This window comes from Myxine glutinosa, chromosome 6 (genome assembly GCF_964187855.1).
Source record: "Myxine glutinosa chromosome 6, kmMyxGlut1.1, whole genome shotgun sequence".
In the NCBI taxonomy this organism is placed as follows: domain Eukaryota; kingdom Metazoa; phylum Chordata; class Myxini; order Myxiniformes; family Myxinidae; genus Myxine; species Myxine glutinosa.
The window spans coordinates 34,420,095-34,434,220 of record NC_136266.1 but is presented as its reverse complement, the minus strand read 5'-3'; positions in this window follow the sequence as shown (position 1 = coordinate 34,434,220).

The window sequence follows — 14,126 nt, the reverse complement described above, 5'->3', positions numbered from 1 at the left end:
ATTACCACCACCTCCCCTTCCTGCAGAGCTAGTGTGGGCAAACGATGGCATCAAGTATTTGGGCGTCTTCCTCGGTCCTCCTCAGTATGCCCAGAACAATTGGGACAGGATCATTGACCAGGTAGATGGGCGTTTGAGCCGATGGAAAAGAGCTCTACCCCACCTTTCCTATAAGGGTCGCGCGCTAGTTGTCAACAACCTCGCCACTACCCTTTTGTGGCACCGGTTCATCTGCCTGCAACCACCGGAGGTTTTGCTCCAAGCTATCCAGAGGAAACTGGTGGATTTTTTTTGGGGAGGCTATCACTGGCTTCGACCCAGCGCCATATGTTGTCCCTCGGCCGAGGGTGGTCATGGCCTAGTCGATGTGAAATGCCACCTGTTGGCCTTCCGGCTCCGCTCCATCCAACGCTTGCTTTATGCAGAACACCTACCAGGAAAGCCCTTAGCCTGCTCCATTCTTCAACGAGCTGGGAGGCTCGGATACGGACAGGAACTTTTCCTGACCAACCTTCAACACGTCGATACATCTCTGCTCCCAGTCTTTTATCAGAGCCTCTTGAATGCCTGGCAGGGCGTTTCGATAAGTCGCCAAACAGACTCGTATGGCACTAACATGTATGCACACGAGCCTTTATTTTTCAACCCACTTTTCCCCGATATCTCGAGGAGTCACGACTTCTGCCAGCATTTTATAGTGGCCAACATCCTGAAAGTGTGTCATCTCCGGCACGACTCTGGACAGGGATGGAAGCCTGCGAACGAGCTGGCGGACCTAACAGGTGTTCGGTCCAGGAGGCAAATCGGGAACATACTAAGAGCGGTGATCCGAAGGGGCCACTAGCTAGGCCTACATTGGACGCAGGACGCAGAGGTTGAGCCCACAGTCCCAAAATTAGGTGTCGCTTTTACCCCAAACGAGCTGCCCCCCATGAGCGCAGGGTCACCCCCCTTCCATGCTATGAGCAGCAAGAGTATTTATAGGTCTTGTGTGAAACTTCTTCTTGGGGACCCACCTCTAGCTGGGGTTACCCGGTGGAAAGGACTCTTGCCTCCTGGTCCCCCCTCTGAGCCTTTATAGGCCGGTCATTTTACGAATATACCCACCACAAATTGCAATAGTAATGAAACTTGGCATTTTTGCTTCTTTTGACCCATGTAATAACATAGTAAAAGTCAAGGAATAACGAGGCATTGGAACACATTCATTTCGAGCAACCACTTTTTGACAGTTATGCACGAAAATAAGCGAATAAAAATGGCACAAAATAATGCACTTAATTTGTTATTTCGTTCACATTCTCAAAAGATGTCAGAAATGTAAGTGTTTAAGAGTGTAAGACAGGCCTTATGCCCTGGTTTTACAATACATTTGACATGTAAAGGTATATATATTGAGATAATTGACATTTAAGGTAGCTTTATCCCAATAAAATTGAATTTTTTCGAAAATATACATATCAATGAATTTTGAAAGCTAATATAATGGTCTATCATATTCTTATATCAAATTAGATTTTACTCTAGTCTAATTAGGTGAACAAAGCCTAATTAGGTGAATAAAATTTAATTACACGAACAATGATCTCCATAGCAACGACTTTGGACCTTGGATACGGTCGCTTTTATATAACCAATCTCAAAAAGTGTGGTATCAAAAGATTCGGAATAGCCTATAGTGCAATCCAGCTGAGAACCAATCAGAAGCCTCAACCAGATGGTCTAGATACTCTGAGGTATGAGGTTCTGCAAGATGAGATGGAAAAGGACAGATCTACCAACCTTGACCTCCTCTGGAAGCTGTCCCTCACATTGCGCTCACCACGACCAGCATGGTCTGGCATGATGCAAGCCGTGCACACTGGTGTACATCCAGGTCAGTCTGCAATCTTTCTGCTTCCCATGATCGACATGAACAGCAGTGATCCAACTTGCATCTATTCAACATTGACATTTCTATGTGAGCACGCCAAACAGTACAACGCAAAGGTCATCATCACATTTGACCAACCACTTTGGTGGAAGGCGCTTACCATCATCGAAAGCCAACCGGAGGGCAGTGACTTGCGTAAGGTTGTACTGCGCTTGGGAGGCTTCCACACGTTGATGAGCTTCTTGGGGAGTATTGGAAATATCATGTCAGGATCTGGACTGCGCTCTGTTCTGGAACTGGTGTATGCTGAGAACACTGTAACGCACATGCTCTCTGGCAAGGCATATGACCGAGCTATCCGTGGTCATCTCTTGGTTGATGCAGCACTGAACACTCTCCTCGCAGAAAGGGTACTTGGTACGCTAGTGCCTGCTTGTTCGCAGGCTCAGGATGATGGCCCTCAGGGCACTACAGGAGATGACGAACCAAGTGAAGACGCGATAATGCAAAGCATAGATGAGGCACAGGCAGCCATGGATCCGCATGATACCGAGGCAGGACAGGCAGCCATGGATCCGCGTGATACCGAGTCAGGGTCGCAAAGTGTGGGAGCTGGCCCAGTTGACCTGTGTGAGCTACGAAACCTGTATGATTCATTGTTGAAGGGTGAGGGTTGCACTGAAGATATCCTTTCAGCCCTGGTTCTGGACTCTGTTCGTGACATCATGAATGTTGCTCGACAATCGAAGAAGGATCTGCGTACAGCACAGCTATGGCTGCAATACATGGACATGATAGACATTCTGAGGACATTCCTGAGGTCGGAACGCACTGGTGACTGGCGTCTGCACGTGCACGCTTTGCACGACATGTTGCCCTACCTAGCAGCTGCAGGCCACAATCTGTACACAAAATCTGTGTACATCTACCTGCAGCGACTGGCACAACTGTCTATTCAGCATCCGGAGGTCCACCATCAGTTCCAGAATGAATTTCACGTAGTGCGGCGTTCAGATCGGTACTGGGCCGGCTTGTCCACAGATCTTGTGATCGAGCAAGTGCTCATGAGAAGTGTGAAAACCACAGGGGGACTAACAAGGGGTCGTGGAATGAGCGAGCCGCAAAGGATCAAGTGGCTGCTGTCCACCCCCATATGTGCAGAGGTCAACATGGCTTTGCAAGAGTACACATCAGTGCAGTATGGGACCAGTGACCAGCACAAAGAACAAAGCGCAGCTCGACAAGGACGGGACACAGATGACACGCACAAACTTATTCGCTACCTGTCATCAAAGGATCCCTTTGGAAACGATCCAACTCTGCAAAGCATTGACACTGGCATCACAGCTGGAGATTCGGTCAATGCTGACCAAGCAGCGTCAGTCGGCAGGAAGATCTTAGATGGAATGCTTGACAAAAAGGTTCTTGATCACACGTTCAAGAAGAAAGATCAGGTTGTGACTCTTGACACACGTTCATCATTGAAAACTGGCAGACAATCCGTTCTGATAGATCCACAACTGTTGTTCCAACGTCTGAGTACGGCAGGATCACGCTGTGATGACCTCAAAGATGTCTTCAAGTACGAACTAAGCAGTTTCCCACCAGCACTGTTTAAGACCACTGATATCCTGCTTGAGGCCGACAAGCCAGCGCTAGCCGAAGCCATTTGGAAACAACTCCCCCTTGACGTTCGCAACACAGTGCTGCCACAGAATGTGCAATATGTTCTGGATGGTGGGGCATTGCTACACAGAATTGCTTGGAATTCTGGCGAGACATATGGAGGAATCGCCAGTCACTACGTGCGATATGTTGGAGACAGGTATGGTAACGCTGTCATAGTGTTCGATGGATATGTGAGCGCACCCTCCACCAAAGATGTAGCGCACAGCAGGCGCGTTCGATCTCACAGCAGTCCCCTTGTCAACTTCACAACGGACATGGTATGTACTATGAAGAAAAATGACTTCCTTGCCAACCAAACAAATAAACAACGTTTCATCAATCTACTGAGTGATGACCTTCAACGGCGGCACAACGCTGTTCATCATGCCAGGGCAGATGCAGATGTTCTCATAGTGGAGACAGCCATTGCATGTGCAAACACCAAGGACACCGTGATAGTTGGCGACGACACCGATCTTCTTGTTCTCCTTTGCAGTCGTGCAGGGCCCACATCTCACAACCTGTTCTTCCGACCTGAGCCTAAGCTGACGTCAAGGAGGCAAGCAAGATGTTGGAATATCGAGCAAGTGCAAAAGACACTTGGACGCAATGTTTGTGACAAGCTTCTTGTTGCACATGGACTCCTGGGTTGTGATACCACGTCAAGAATTTACTCGATTGGCAAATCAACAGCCTTGAAGAAGCTGAACTCCAGTGCGTATTTCTCCGAGCTTTTGGCAAACTTCAACACTCCTGGAGCGTCAAAAGAGGATGTCATGACAGCTGGAGAGAATGCCCTGGTTTGCTTGTATAATGCCCAGCCCGGGGAAACACTGGACATGCTGAGGCTTCAACGCTTCCACCAGAAGGTTTCAACAAGCACTGTCAGAGTTGAGCCTCGTACCCTGCCCCCTACATCAGCATCTGCAAAGCAACATTGCCTACGGGTGTATGTTCAGGTTCAGCAGTGGCAAGGAGTTGCCATGGATGCCAATGGTTGGGGATGGGCTATCCGTGACGAGAGAATGGTTCCCGTGATGACCGAGATGAAGCCTGCTCCAGATTACCTTCTAGATGCCATCCACTGTGGCTGCAAAACAGACTGCAGCACCCTATGATGCAGCTGTCGCAAGTACAGCCTGGAATGCTCTTACGCATGCAGTGAATGCAAAGGACTTCACTGTTCTAATGTGACCTTGTCAGAACCAGAAAGTGATCCAGAAGAAGAATAAGCTCTTAGGTTGGTGCTTGAATCGCAGTTCATTCAATTATTAAATAAAACACTTTTTTTTTTTTTCAATATATATATTTTTTTTTCAATATTATTTTCAATATTATTTAACGATTTTTTTTGTATATATAGTACGATATGAACTTGTTCACATAAAGCCATTACATTGCAGGCCTCAGGGACATAAAATTGCAGGATCTCATAAGGATTTAGCACGGAAACAGTTTTTGGTCTGAAAAATTTATGCAGATTTTCGCTTAAAACCTTCTCTTAAAGATTGCAAAAATTGGAAATGTTCCAATGCTCCGATTCTCCTTGACTTTTAGTATGTCATTCTCCACTAAATTTGACATTGAAAAATGCATGTTTCATTACTATTGCAATTTGTGGTGGGTTCAACCCCAAAATGGCGTAGATTGACTGGACTATTATGGGATACAATGTATGCTGGACTTATTTCTAAAAGAACAGGTGACCTTCAGTGGCGTTTGGCCCACTGGATTGTTCCTTCCAATGCTGTCATTCGTTTTTTTCCCCCCATTTCCGGCTGTTGCCCCTTTTGTCCGGTGAGGGAAGATTTGTTTCATGTTTCATTAATTGTGAAAGACTTTCTCCTTTGTTTCATTGGTTAAATTTTATTTCCCATAGATTGCAGGTTACCTTTTCTTTGAAAGCTTACATCTTTGGCTTTCCTCCCAAAAAGGGAACCACATCTATTGTATTCGGGTTCCTAACCGCTACCGCTAAACTGGCCGTATACCTGTCGCGGAAGGCGAAGCTGGGCGGCAGACCCATGCAGGAATGCAGTATAATGATGTTTTTTAGTTCGTTGGTGTCAGCAAGGCTCAAGCTTGAATTTGGCTGTGTCCAAACTGCAAACGACCTTGCAAATTTTGTTGCGACCTGGTGTGTTGGAGGGATTTGTGAGGTCCAAGATAACAAATTGTTAATTTCTGTATAATACAGTGCAGGTGTTTCTTATACACTGTTCCATGCTTCTCCTTGCCGGCGTTTTTCCCCCCCTGGTCTTGACCTACTCTTTCTTTCTTAAGTCTCTCCTCAGGGTTGCAGATGCGATTGTAAATTTGTGCATATAAAATTATGCCTAGTTTAGAAATTATGCCTAGATTTTCTCCTCGTGTGTTTTTTTTGGTATTTGCACCTTTTCTGTCGCTTGGTTTGCAGTGCACCGATTGTTTTTTCCTTCCGGGATTGCTATGATTTTACTGATTTTGCTGGATCAATTGCTTTTGGTGGTACTGAAGGAGCCGGGGCTCCCACGTCGATCGGAAGAATGGACGCGACAAAAAGCTAGAATTCATCTGAGTTGCTTTAATGAAATCAAACACTCAGGCACTCTGAAAAACCGTTTATCAGTCAGCAATATATATCTATTCCGCCAGGGGGTTTGCCCAGGCCCGGCGCCAGGGGGCGTGGCCCAGCGTCCTGGCAAGTTGAGGGCGAGCCTGCCCGGGCATGCCCGGGCATGCCCGGGCGTCCCGACTGAGGCCTGGCAAGTTGAGCGCGGGCCTGGGCGTCCTGGACGAGCCCGGCATGGTGATCGCTCCGCGTCCTTGATAGGTGCAAGGCGATTGTGAAAACTCAGCGGCAGCCGCTACACACGTCCCCCCAGAATCGACTTGCACCGGCAGGGTCAATTTGAGGGGGGTCCTGATGACCCGGCCGAAGCGACCCCTGGCGGGTCGTGGGAGGGGGTCCGGTGAGGTGGTGGGCGGTCGAGTGGGGGGCACCGTGGACGGGGGACGGCCTCGCCGCGGCGGAAGGGCCACCCGTGGTGGGTGGTCGACGTCCACGTGCGCCGGCTTGAGGCGGTCCACAGCAATCCGGTCCGACCTGCCGCCGATGTCGATGACGAACGACTTGTCGTCCCGTCGCAGCACCCGGAAGGGCCCGTCGTACGGCGGCTGGAGTGGCCACCGATGTGCGTCGTGACGCACAAAAACATACTCCGCTGTGCGGAGTGCTGGGGGGACGTAGGACTGGGGGTCACCGTGGTGGGATGTTGGCACGGGGGCAAACCGTCGGGCGGCCTCCTGGAGGTCCGAGCGCTGGTGAGCTGCGGACCAGGGACTGGTAGCGTCGGGCACAAATTCGCCCGGGACGCGTAGCACCTGGCCATAGACAAGCTCGGCGGTGGATGCCTGGAGGTCCTCCTTGGGGGCCGTGCGAAGGCCCAAAAGGACCCACGGCAGCCGGTCGGCCCACCCGACGTCTTGAAGGCCGGCCATGAGCGCGGCCTTCATGGAGCGGTGGAATCGCTCGCACAACCCGTTTGCTTGGGGGTGGTAGGCCGTAGTACGGTGGAGCTTGATCCCCAGGTTGCGGGCGACCGCGCCCCACAGCTCGGAGGTGAACTGTGGACCGCGGTCTGACGAGATGTCCGCCGGTGCGCCGAAGCGGGCGACCCAGGTGGCGATGAAAGCCTGCGCCACGTCGGCGGTGGTGGTGGAGACGAGGGGAACGGCCTCCGGCCACCTGGTGGTCCTGTCCACCATGGTGAGCAGGTGTGTGAACCCCCGTGACGGGGGGAGGGGGCCCACCAGATCCACGTTGACGTGGTCGAAACGTCGTTCGGGCACGGTGAAAGGTGCCAGCGGGGCCTGGGTGTGTCGGTGGACCTTGGCACGTTGGCAGGCCGTGCAGGCGCTGGTCCAATCGCGGACGTCCCGACGAAGGCCGTGCCAGACGAAACGCGCCGACACCAGCTTCTGGGAAGCTTTCCGGCCCGGGTGGGAAAGGCCGTGGAGGGAGGCGAAGATGCGGCGTTGCCAGGCGACGGGCACGATGGGGCGAGGCTGGCCTTGGGAGACGTCGCAGAGCAGGACAGTGTCCGCGCAGGGGATGTCGGCCAGGCGGAGGCCCGTGTCCGCCGCCCGGAGGGCTTGCACCGTGGTGTCGGTGGTTTGGTCCGCCGCCATAAGCGCAAAATCCACGCCCAGGTGGACCGCGTTCGCGCTGGCCCGGGAAAGACAGTCGGCCACGGCGTTGTTTTTGCCGGCGACGTGCCGGATGTCCGTGGTAAACTCCGACACGGCGGAGAGGTGGCGCTGTTGGCGGGCCGACCATGGCTCCGTGACCTTGGCCATGGCGTAAACCAACGGCTTGTGGTCGACGAACGCCGTGAAAGGTCGGCCCTCCAGGAGGTGGCGGAAATGGCGGACGGCCAGGTGTAGACCGAGGAGCTCCCGGTCAAACGTGCTGTATTTGAGCTCGTTCGGCCGGAGCTGCCGGCTGAAAAAAGCGAGTGGCTGCCAAACCCCGTTCACCCATTGCTCATGTACGGCGCCCACCGCGTAGTCGGAGGCATCCGTGGTGAGGGCGATGGGAGCGTTGAGCACCGGGTGAGCGAGCAGTGTTGCGTCGGCGAGGGCCCGCTTTGAGCCTTGGAAGGCCGCATCCATTGCTGCGGACCAGGCGATGTCGTGCTTGGCCGGCATGCCCCGGAGGGCTTCGTAGAGGGGCCGCATGAGCTGAGCAGCGCGGGGCACGAAGCGGTGATAAAAATTCACCATTCCCAGGAATTCCTGCAGGGCCTTTATGGTGCGGGGACGCGGGAACGTGGTGATGGCCTCGACCTTGGTTGGCAGCGGCACGGCCCCGTTCTTGGTGATGTGATGGGCCAAAAAATCAACGGCCGTCGTGCCGAAGTGGCATTTGGCCGGGTTGACGATGAGGCCGTGCTCGCTGAGGCGCTCGAACAGTGTCCGGAGGTGGAGGAGGTGCTCGGCCCGGGACGTGCTGGCGACGAGGATGTCGTCCAGGTAAACGAAAAGGAACGGCAGGTCACGCAGCACGCCGTCCATCAAGCGCTGGAACGCCTGAGCCGCGTTCTTGAGACCAAACGGCATCCGCAAGAATTCGAATAAGCCGAACGGCGTGATGACTGCCGTTTTAGGGACGTCGGCCGCCCTGACAGGTACCTGGTGATATCCCCGTATGAGGTCAATTTTCGAAAAAATGACCCGTCCCGCCAGACGGGCGGAGAAGTCTTGGATATGCGGGATCGGGTACCTGTCGGGGGTGGTAGCGTCATTGAGACGGCGGTAGTCGCCACACGGGCGCCATCCACCCCCCGGCTTTGGCACGATGTGCAGTGGCGAGGCCCACGCGCTATCGGAGCGCCGCACGATGCCGAGGTGCTCCAACGCGTCGAATTCGGCCTTCGCTACGGCGAGCTTGGCTGGGTCGAGGCGGCGGGCCCTGGCGTAGACCGGCGGGCCCGTGGTTGGTATGTGGTGCTCGATCCCATGCCGTACTGCGACGGCCGAAAACGTCGGCCGCGTGAGGGCCGGGAACTCCGTGAGCAGGCGAGCAAACTCGTTCGCCGCCGGGACGGCGCATGCCAGCTCGGTCGGCGCGGAGCTGCTCAATGTGCATACCAGGGAGCTGAAGGTTTCAGCGTTGATTAAACGACGCCGTTGGACGTCCACCAGCAGTCCGTGTGCGCAGAGGAAGTCGGCGCCTAGCAGAGCCACGGGCACGTTGGCGGTTACAAACGTCCAAGCAAAGCGTTGGCCGCCGAAGCAGAGGGTGACGTTGCGCGGGCCGAAGGTGCGGATAGTCGATCCGTTGGCCGCAACTAAGGAGGGGCCGCAAACCGCGGATTGCCTGTCCTGGTCAGAGGCGGGTATGACGCTCAGTTGGGCGCCGGTGTCGCACAGGAAGCACCGTCCGGACGCTTTATCCGTGATGAACAGTAAGTTGCCCGTGTGGCCGGCGCTCATGGCTGGTAATGAACGCCGGCCCGGCCGTTTCCCGGCCTGCCGAAGGTGCACAGGGGTCGGCATGTCCGGGCCTTCTGTCCGAACCTGGCATGATAGTAACACCACGCTTGGTCAGGTGGAGGCCTCGGTCGTCGTGCCGGAGGTGGTCGGCTCGGTAGAGCGGCCGCCAAAGGCGTCGGCAGTTCGGCCGTCGACCGTGCCGGGTGCTCGGGCGCCCTGGGTGTTGCGTCGGACGGCGGTGGGTCCCATGTCGCCGCTACGATGCGCTGTCCTGCGGCGGAGATCTTGTCGGCTTCTCTGGCAAGGGCCCGGGGATCTGTGATCGTCGTGCTTGCCAGGGCGAGGCGTACCGGGTTAGGCAGCTGACGGAAGAACAGCTCCCGGAACAGGAATGCCGGAGAGTGCTCGCCGAGCAGTGAAAGCATGTAGTCCATGCGCTCAGAAGGGCGCGTGTCGCCGAGCTCAGGCAGATCGAGCAGGCGCCGTGCGCGTTCCGCCGATGGGAGGGCGAAAGCATCGAGGAGCAGCTTCTTAATCGCGCCGTATTTGTCAGCGGCTGGCGGGCTTTCGAGGAGGCTCAGGGCGCGGGCCGCGGTAACCGACCCGAGCGCAGCTACCACATGGTGGAAGCGGGTGTCGTCGGCCGTGATGCCTCGCAGGGCGAACAGGGACTCCGCCTGTGCGAACCAAACCGCCGCGTGAGCCTCCCAGAAGGTAGGCAGTTTAAGGGCGACTGCCGTGTCAATGTCGATAGGTCACCAATGAAGGAGCCGGGCCTCCCACGTCGATCGGAAGAATGGACGCGACAAAAAGCTAGAATTCATCTGAGTTGCTTTAATGAAATCAAACACTCAGGCACTCTGAAAAACCGTTTATCAGTCAGCAATATATATCTACTAGCGGGGTCACCCGTGGGAATCCCACGGGCATGGATGTGTGTGACATTTCGACATATTGAGTTATATGCTGCACATTCATTTTTACAAAATGGTTACTGGCAAGTCATCAGATCCAGAAATGGTGTGAATTTAGTTATTTCACATAATATGTGACCCCTCACTCCTCTCCACCTGACACTCTCCTGTCTCCACCTGACACTCTCCTGTCTCCACCTGACACTCTCCTCTCTCCACCTAGCACTCCTCTCCTCTCCAAACCCTCACATCCCTCTCCTTTCCAATCCCTCACCTCTCCAATCCCTCACACTCCTCTCCTCTGCAATCCTTCACACGCCTCTCCAATCGCGCCTCACACTCCTCTCCAATCGCGCCTCACACTCCTCTCCAATCGCGCCTCACACTCCTCTCCAATCGTGCCTCACACTCCTCTCCAATCGTGCCTCACACTCCCCTCCAATCACTCCTCTCCAATCGTGCCTCACACTCCTCTCCAATCACGCCTCACACTCCTCTCCAATCGTGCCTCACACTCCTCTCCAATCGCGCCTCACACTCCTCTCCAATCGCGCCTCACTCGCCTCTCCAATCGGCTTTCCCCGTCTCGTTTCTCTCCTTTTTCTCCCGTCTCGTTCTTTTTCTTGCTCCAAATCGGCCCGTCGGAATCGGAAATCGGCCCGTCTCGCCCGTCGGCCCGTCGGAATCGGAAATCGGCCCGTCTTGCTTTTGTGCTTGTGCGTAAATAAATTGTGTTCATGACACCATTTCTGGTGTTGGGCTAGCGGCTAGGGTGCCGGCTTAGGATCCTGGGTTCGAATCTCGGTCGATCGCCGAATTAATGCCAGGGGGGTTGACTCAGCCTGTCATCCTTCCGAGGTCGGCTAATTGAGTACCAGTTCACTGGTAATTCCCTGTTTGTCGTTGAAGGCGGCAAAAAGGGTTGGCGTCAGGAAGGGCATCCGGCCGTAAAACATTGCTTCAAAAAGGGGACAAAAAAACAACAACTACCACGGTCCCCGAAAAGGCCAACCCCCGCTTTGCGGGGAAAAATGGCCTCTAAACGGTGGTTTTTACACCATTTCTGGATCTGATGACTTGCCAGTAACCATTTTGTAAAAATGAATGTGCAGCATCTAACTCAATATGTCGAAATGTCACACACATCCATGCCCGTGGGATTCCCACGGGTGACCCCGCAAGTTTGCATTGACGTTCGTCGATGGACTCGTTCGCCCGTCTCATTCGTTTTCTTGCTGCATCCTGTTCAAGTCTGCGTTCTTCATCGATCGTCTCATTCATTTTGGAAATAGAAGTTTCCACGCAGCGCATGAATTGTCACGATCCTCAAGAGGAATTTGTCTCGTAATCATCAAATGATAAATGGCAAGTAAATTATATTGTGGAAAATTAAAGATTTCAAATAAACCTATTTAAAGTGTATTCGCACATAACTAATTTTAAAAAACGAAGAAATATCTCTCGGTAATTTCCTGAAACATATTTTACTTCCGGCTAATAATGTTGAATTAAATAAAAACGAAGAAATATATGTCGGCATCATTGTTGACGTTTTTGTGACGACTGTCATCAAACAAAAAAGGAATACATATCTTAACGGAAAAGCAACAGCGAATTTTTAATATATATCGACACGTTGCCGTCGGTGTCATGTTGGGCGGTGTATGATACACCATGACGCGATTTTTAAAAATATATCTCTGCATTTTCCCGCGTGTGTGGAATGTTCTCAATTATTGCTGACACCGAGTCCAAAACCATCGATAAAAATGAAATCATATGGTGAGTTAGATTGGAGATAAAGGCGTGAGAGAGACTCAATGGCCTTGAAGTTGAAGTTACAGGCGTTTGAGAATTCATTTCGTTCTATAAACGGCAACTTTCATTGGATTTCCTTCCCGTTTTTTTTCAACCGAGTCGAAAACTATGTTAGCGACTGTGAAAAATGAAATGATAAATCGAATTTTTAATATGTATCGACACGTTGCCGTCGGTGTCATGTTAGGCGGTGTATGATACACCATGACGCGATTTTAAAAAATATATCTGCATTTTCCCGCGTGTGTGGAATGTTCTCAATTATTGCTGACACCGACTCTAAAACCATCGATAAAAATGAAATCATATGGTGAGTTAGATTGGAGATAAAGGCGTGAGAGAGACTCAATGGCCTTGAAGTTACAGGCATTTGAGAATTCATTTCGTTCTATAAACGGCAACTTTCATCGGATTTTCTTCTCGTTTTTTTTCAACCGAGTCTAAAACTATGTTAGCGACTGTGAAAAATGAAATGATATATCGAATTTAAAATAGATATCGACACATTGCCGTCGGTGTCATGTTGGGCGGTGTATGATACACCATGACGCGATTTTAAAAAATATATCTCTGCATTTTCCCGCGTGTGTGGATTGTTCTCAATTATTGCTGACACCGAGTCTAAAAGTAAAACCATCGATAAAAATGAAATCATATGGTGAGTTAGATTGGAGATAAAGGCGTGAGAGAGACTCAATGGCCTTGAAGTTACAGGCCTTTGAGAATTCATTTCGTTCTATAAACGGCAACTTTCATCGGATTTTCTTCCCGTTTTTTTTCAACCGAGTCTAAAACTATGTTAGCGACTGTGAAAAATGAAATGATTTATCGAATTTGATTTGAAATAAAACTGGGGGAGAGCAAGACACCACGGGCCTACAAAACAGGACTCAAAGCTATGCGAGTTAATAAAATGGTGGATATTTGTTTATAGCCACTCCCAGAATGGGTGGAGCTATGCGTGGAGCTACTCTGCAAACCGAGTAAGCCACACCCCGGACAGACACCCAACAGATAGACAGACAGACAGAATCATCTACGGCTATTATAATATAGATTCCGCCAGGGGGTTTGCCCAGGCCCGGCGCCAGGGGGCGTGGCCCAGCGTCCTGGCTGCGGCCTGGCAAGTTGAGGGCGAGCCTGCCCGGGCATGCCCGGGCATGCCCGGGCATCCCGACTCAGGCCTGGCAAGTTGAGCGCGGGCCTGGGCGTCCTGGACGAGCCCGGCATGGTGATCGCTCCGCGTCCTTGATAGGTGCAAGGCGATTGTGAAAACTCAGCGGCAGCCGCTACAGTACTCTTGTTTTATACTTTTATAATAAAAAGAGTTTAAAAGTCAAAGTCTCTCTCTCTCTCTCTCTCTCTCTCTCTGTCTCTGTCTCTCTGTCTCTCTGTCTCTCTCTGTCTCTCTGTCTCTCTCTCTCTCGCTGTCTCTCTCTCTCTCGCTGTCTCTCTCTCTCGCTGTCTCTCTCTCTCTCGCTGTCTCTCTCTCTCGCTGTCTCTCTCTCTCGCTGTCTCTCTCTCTCGCTGTCTCTCTCTCTCTCTCTCTCTTGCTGTCTCTCTCTCTCTCTCTCTCTCTCTCGCTGTCTCTCTCTCTCTCGCTGTCTCTCTCTCTCTCTTGCTGTCTCTCTCTCTCTCTCTCTCGCTGTCTTTCTCTCGCTGTCTCTCTCTCTCTTGCTGTCTCTCTCTCTCTCTCTCTCGCTGTCTTTCTCTCGCTGTCTCTCTCTCTCTCGCTGTCTCTCTCTCTCTCTCTCTCTCTCTCTCTCTCTCTCTCTCTCTCGCTGTCTCTCTCTCTCTCTCTCTCTCTCTCGCTGTCTCTCTCTCTCTCTCTCGCTGTCTCTCTCTCTCTCTCTCTCTCGCTGTCTCTCTCTCTCTCT